The sequence below is a fragment of the Molossus molossus genome, unplaced genomic scaffold, assembly GCF_014108415.1.
Source record: "Molossus molossus isolate mMolMol1 unplaced genomic scaffold, mMolMol1.p scaffold_m16_p_2, whole genome shotgun sequence".
Lineage (NCBI taxonomy): Eukaryota > Metazoa > Chordata > Mammalia > Chiroptera > Molossidae > Molossus > Molossus molossus.
Window position 1 is genome coordinate 9220731 of NW_023425355.1, and position 6766 is coordinate 9227496.

Below are 6766 nucleotides of genomic sequence, written 5' to 3' on the forward strand. Positions count from 1 at the left end.
TCTACGTGGGCTCTAACAGCTCTGCTGGAATAAGCAGCATCCATTAAACCTAGATCATAATTGTGAAGTCACTTATTTCAGGAGAGGGACTTCTAACAAGGTAAGTTCTTGAAAGGAATTGGTCCAGAACCAGTTTTTCTGCTGAGCTGATCCAGTGAAAGAACTCATTAAAAAGTTTTCATTCTGTATAAATGCCAACATAGTCACTCCCTTATAAGTAAAAAGAGGCCTTTATGGTGAGTCTAGCTTTGAATTGAACCAAGGTAAACATTTATTCTGGAAGCTTCTTGAAAAAGCTTGTTTTTCTAAATCTGAATCTGTAGGGGAACAAAGATGAGGATTCAGAAACTTTGACTCCCATATTTGTAGTCAGTACATTAATGTGTTTCCCACCATGTATTTTTTTTTCCTGTGGAAAACATGATCTTTTGAACTTCCTAGGGGAAATTGATATCTGAGAAATTTAGCTTTGGGGAGTTCTTGCCTGATGAGCAGTTCTGTATAAGGTATGACAAGTGAACAACAGTCTTAGGATAAATGGCCAGTCATAAACTATACTAAATGGCAAGACCCAACGATAAATTACAGAGTGAGAATTCCCTGGAGCTGAATATGAAAGCTGCTGTCATATGGCATTAGGAACCTCTGAAAGGAACATAAATCACTTTACTCAGCCAATTGCCACCTCATGCTCCACCTCCTATTTTCTGTATCTCACATATATTTGTATTGTCTTAATAATACTTTCACTGCCTTGCACTAAGCTAAGTTTTTCTATTATCTCCATCTGATTCCTTGATCCACTTCTATTCATTAGTATCCATAGAGATACAGCCCAGTCTAGTGGTACACATTCAAGACAATAAGTTAGAAGACCTGGGTTATAGAACTAGTTCTGTCACTAGCTATGTGATATTGGGCAAGTGATAAGATTTCAGAATTGTATGTCTGAGTGGCTCCTAGAAGTGTGGAATGTGTATCACTGATAAGTTTGTGTGAAATGTGCACCATGGATAGGTTCACGAGTTGATTATGATTGGTACATAAGTTAATATTTTTAATTTGAACATTAATTTTCTTTTTAGTTTTTTTTCTTTTTTAAAAAAATGTTTATTGTTGAATGTATTACAGATGTTCCTAATTTTTCCCCCATTGACCCCCTCCTCCCCACTCCCGCCCCCCTCCAGCCTTTTCCCACACTATTGTCTGTGTCCATTGGTTATGCATATAAGTTATTTGGTTTATTTCTTCCCACCCCCGCAACCCCTTTCCCTTTGAGGTTTGTCAATGAATTTGTACCTCTTAATCCCTTCACCTTTTTCACCCATTCCCCCAAACCCCATCCCATTTGGCAACCAACAAAATGTTCTCTGTATCTATGAGAATGTTTCTGTTCTGCCGGTTCATTTTGTTGGTAGATTCCATTGTCGATAGGTATGTATTAATTCCCATTTTGTTTGTTCATATATTTTATCTTTTTATTCAAAAAGACCCTTCATCATTTCATATAATAACGGTTTGGTGGTGATGAACTCCTTTAACTTTTTCTTGTCTGGGAAACTCTTTCTATGGCCATTGATTCTAAATGACAGGTTTGCAGGATAGAGTAGTATTGGTTGTAGGTTCTTGCTTTTCATCACTCTGAATATTTCTTGCCACTCCCTTCTGGCCTGCAAAGTTTCTTTTGAGAAATCAGCTGACAGCCTTATGGGAACTCCCTTGTAGGTAACTAGCTGCCTTTCTCTTGCTGCTTAGATTCTCTCTTTGTCTTGAACCTTTTGCATTTTGATGATGATGTGTCTTGGTGTGGGCCTCTTGGGGTTCATCTTGTTTGGGACTCTCTGTGCTTCCTGGACTTGTATGTCTGTTTCCTTCACCAAGTTAGGAAAGTTTTCTGCCATTATTGTTTCAAACAGGTTTTCAATTTCTTGTTCTCTCTCTTCTCCTTCTGGCACCCCCAAGATGCGAATGTTGGCATGCTTGAAGTTGTCCCAGAGGCTCCTTACACTATCCTCATTTTTTGGATTCTTTTTTTCTTTTTTGCTGTTCTGATTGGGCGTTTTTTGCTTCCTTATATTCCAAATTGATGGTTTGCTTCTTGGATTTACGTACTTTACTATTGAATCTGTGTAAATTATTCTTTATTTCAGTTAATGCCTCCTTCATTTCTGACTGTGCATCCATCATTTCTGACTGGTCCTTTTTTATGCTCTTGAGGCCCTCACTAAGTTCACTGAGGTTCTCACTAAGTTCATTGAGCACCCTTATGAGCAGTATTTTGAACTCAGCATCTGTTAGGTTGCTCATCTCCATTTCACTTAGTTCTTTTATTGGGGTTTTGTTCTGTTCTTTCATTTGGGACCTGTTTCTTTGTCTCCTCATTTTGGCTGCCTCCCTGTGTTTGTTTCTATGTATTTCTTAACAAGAGGTATGGGGCTGAGACCAGATGCTGCTTGTTTGAAAGAATTTAGGAAAACCTGAAGCAGGATCCAAAACAGGCCAATCCTATGGTTAAGCAAGTGGCAACAGCTTGGGTGGGCCTGAAAGTTGGGTGGGGTGGGTCCTCAGGGAATCACCAGGGCAGGGCTACCACTGTGAGCCAGGTTGCTGGAGTCCCAGATATGGGGACTGTCTGCCGCCCCAGGGAATGGCTCACCAAAGGAACAAAGGCCTCTGACAGCACGTTTGTCCCAGAGAAAGCCCCCTCTCCAGCCCTCGCTCCAGTGCCAAACAGCTCAGTTCTTCCCTGTATGTCTCTGGTGCCCCTCGAGCTGCCTCCCCTCCAAGCTTAGAGGGAGTGAGTCCAATAAGTCAGTGCGCGGGCCCTTTAAGGAGCTGCCTGAGGCTTCAGCTGTGTCTGCTTCCCTGAGCCTCAGTTCCCGCCGGTTTTTCCAGCCAGAAGTTATGGGGATTCTTTTCCTGGCACTGGAACCCTGAGCGGGGTGCCAGGTATGGGACGGGGACCCCTCAGTCCTCAGGGATGACCTTCCCAGCTGAGGTGTCCTCCTGATTTTCATCCGCCACACGTGGGTGTGGGACCAGCCCGTCCACCTCCACCCCTCCTACCAGTCTCGATGTGGCTGTTGCTTTAATTCCGTAGTTGTAGGACTTCCATTCAGCTGGATTTCAGGTGGTTTTGAATGATGGCTGTTCTGTAGTTTAGTTGTAACTTTGATGTGGTTGAGGGAGGACACGCTACCGCGTTTACGTACCCACCATCTTGACCGGAAGTCACCAAGTTCTGAACATTAATTTAATTAAATTAATTTATAAAAGCTATAACCACAACACTAAATTTGTGAATTAATAGATACTGTTACTTAGGGCCGGCTAAAATATGTATTGAATTAAAAAAATAAATGCATTGATTGAAAGAAAAATATTAATGATCATGTAGATGATATGCCAAGATGGCATGGTAGATGGAAGCTGAATTCAGCTTCTCCCATGACCACATCAAAATTACAATTAAATCATAGAATAATCAACCTGAACAAACATTTGAACACTAGCTGAACAGAAGTCCTGTAACTCGGGATTTACAGAAGAAGCCACGTTAAGACTGGTAGGAGGGGTGAAGACATAAAATGTGCTTGCTCCGCATCCACATGTGGCATTTGAAAATTTGGAGAGTTATTTCAGCTGCAGAAGGTCCCCCACCCCCACCTGAAAAGTAAGAAGTCTTAGCTCCCCAGCCCAAAACACTGGTGCTGGGAAGAGGAATCCACATAACACCTGGTAGTGAAAATCAGCAGGGATTCAATCCGTCTGGTTAGATGGAATGCTGCTGGAAACTTAGGTGTCCTCTTAAAAGGACAGTGCACAAACCCTTGCTCACAGGCACTCAACCTGGGCTCTTGCTAAGATGGTGTCTCCAGGGTGCTGGAGTTATATAGGGTGAGAGTGAGTTGCATGGCTTAGGGAAGAGGGCTGAAATAACAGCCACCAATGTCCCTGGGTTCAATCCTCTTCCCACATGTCCCAAGACAACATTTTTACTGGGTTGGGACCTCACCCACATGGCATTAGCCTGGTGAGCTACACTGGCTCAATCCTGACCACTCCCTGAGGCTCTGCCCTACTGAATTTACACAAGGCTTGAGGCTCCACTGGCAGCAACCATCCTGGGCACACATTACACCCTGTCTTTAAAACAAACAAACAAACAAACAAACAAACAAACAAACAACACTCTGGTGGAATACTGTGCAAGCTCAGGGTAAGTGAATGCCAGAGACATACTAGGAAAAACTGAGTTGTGTGGCTTCAGCTTGAGGGTCATCTTCCTGTATGGCCAATAGGTACTGAATTTTCTGTGTTAAATCGTCCCTCCACAATGCCAAATTTGAATTTGCCATTAGCCTGGTAAGTTCTATTATCTCCACCCTTTCCACAGGCCCCAGGAAGATGCTGTACTGAGAGACTTTTGATGAGTGGCCTCAGACCCATCACCAGTGGCATGTTTTAATCTGGTGAACACCAATTGCCCCACCTTGATGACTTCCTGAGACTCTTCCTCACGCAATTCATGTACTGCCTGAGACTCTTTCAGTGGGCAACCAGCAGGCAGCAGCAAATCTCAAGGTGCCTTGGGCCTTTTGCTCTCTTGCCCTGGGCTGGGTTCTGGTGGCAGCTGAAATCAATTCACAGCTTAGCCCTTCCCATGCCTACCCATTCTTAATCAGAATGAGATTCTCAATTTAAAATTTGCTAATATTTTCAGAAGCAGCTTGAGCTGTGAGATGTCAGTCAGATGACACCTACTTTCTTACAACACATCCTATTCTAAAATATAGACCTAATTGATAGTTTTCACACTACTATTTTGTCAGACTTACAGATCCTGAAAGATGACTGTTTTTGCCTGTTGACTTAATTTAATAGTTGTAACCTAACTAACCAATTAAACTTTATGTAGCATTTTATAGTTTCTTAATTCAATATGCAATGTAATATTTACAAACTTGTGAGAGGGAAAGCTACTAACATGAACAAATTTTATAATAGGAAATTGTGCTGGAAATGATAATTTATTGAGAGATAATATGGACTAAGTCCATCAGTTACATGATCTTGTTTTCTCATCTTGGCAACTGCAAAACAATTACTACTATCCCTCACAATTTTTGAGATAAGTATATTGAGAATTTAAAAACTTAAGTAAATTTCTAAAAATCATAAATAAGTGGCAGGGCAAGACTAAACCTGTGGCTTCAGAGTCTAAGTCCCAGGATCTTTCCATTATACCAAGTTATCTTTCTGCTACTCACCAATAGTATGGGATGGAATTTGTAATAAGATAAAAGGTTTACTTGGCACAAAATATTTCCCACCCCAGCTTTGTGTCATTCCTGAACTCTCCTCAAATTTCTTAATTTATTTGGGTTTGTAGGAAAGAATATCCTCTAGGTTCTTTTCAGCTACTAGACTCTGAGGAGTTGGTTGATTTCTTAAAAATTTTTTTTTCTTTATTTATTTTTAAAGAGAGAGGGAGGGAGAGAGAGACAGAAACATCAATGAGAGAGAACATTGATTGGACGCCTCCTGCATGCCCCTCACTGTGGGTTTGGCCCACAACCTGGGCATGTGCCCTGACCAGGAATCAAACTGGCAACCTCTTGGTACATGGGTCAAGGATCAACCACTGAGCCACACCAGCCGGGCTGGTTGATTTCTGAACAGAAAGCAGAGCCCTGAATGGATGAAACAAAAAGGAGATATTTTTTATTTCCAAAAATTGAGAGAAAAAGAAGGCTCAGGAAGGAAAAAAATGCACTTTTTGGGGATACCAGAATAAGGGAATCTGAGAAGAAAAGGGGGCACATAGGAGGGGAAATATGAAAAAGGTCTCTGGGAATCTATTCATTTAACAAATTATAATTGAGAACCTACTTTGTGCCAAGCATTGTTCTAATTTATTACATGAATAAAACAGACAAAATTTGTGCTCTGCCTCATGGAACTATTACTTCATTAAGGAAAGACAGATAATAAATGATAAACATAATAGAAAGCTAATCACATAGTATTTAAAAGTAATGAATGTTGCAAAGGAAAAAAGTATACCTTAATAAGAGGGGGATAAGGAATGCTGAAAATGAGAGTTGCAATTGTAAATAGGTTGTTCAGGATGGGCTTCATTTGAGAAGGTGACCCTAGAGCAGACTTGAAGAGAGTAGGAAGTTTATCATATGAATATCTAGGCACAAAGCATTCCAGGTGAGGCAACAACTAGTGCATTGGGCCTAGGGCTAGATCATGCCTGAAGTTTTCATGAAACAGCTAAAAGGTCAGTGTGGCTAAAATACAAAAAATAAGGGGTTGAATAGCAAGAAATTAAGTCACAGACACTGAGTAAACTCCATAATATAAGGCTTTGTAGGCTTTTGTAAGGACTTTGAAATGATTGAAGAGCAAGCTCCAAGAAGGTGAGGGCCATGTCTACTTTTTTCATCATGAACACCTAGGTACCTATCCCCAGTGCCTGGAACAAAGACATTCATGATTATTCTTTGAATAACTGACAGTTACCTGCTCTCATGAAGCTCCTATTTTCCTGGTGAGAGGTAGACTAGTACAGGATACAATGTAATGGACTATTATAGGTTATGTGGTAAATGTTATTATTTTTCGAATTTTACCAGAAAAGAGACTGATGACCAGAGAAGTTTTACTAGTCCTGTGGTTTTCAACTTTTAAAAGCATAATTCTTCCTTCAAACAAAATTTACATAAAACTCTATGTAGAAAATAGATCAAATGGAGAT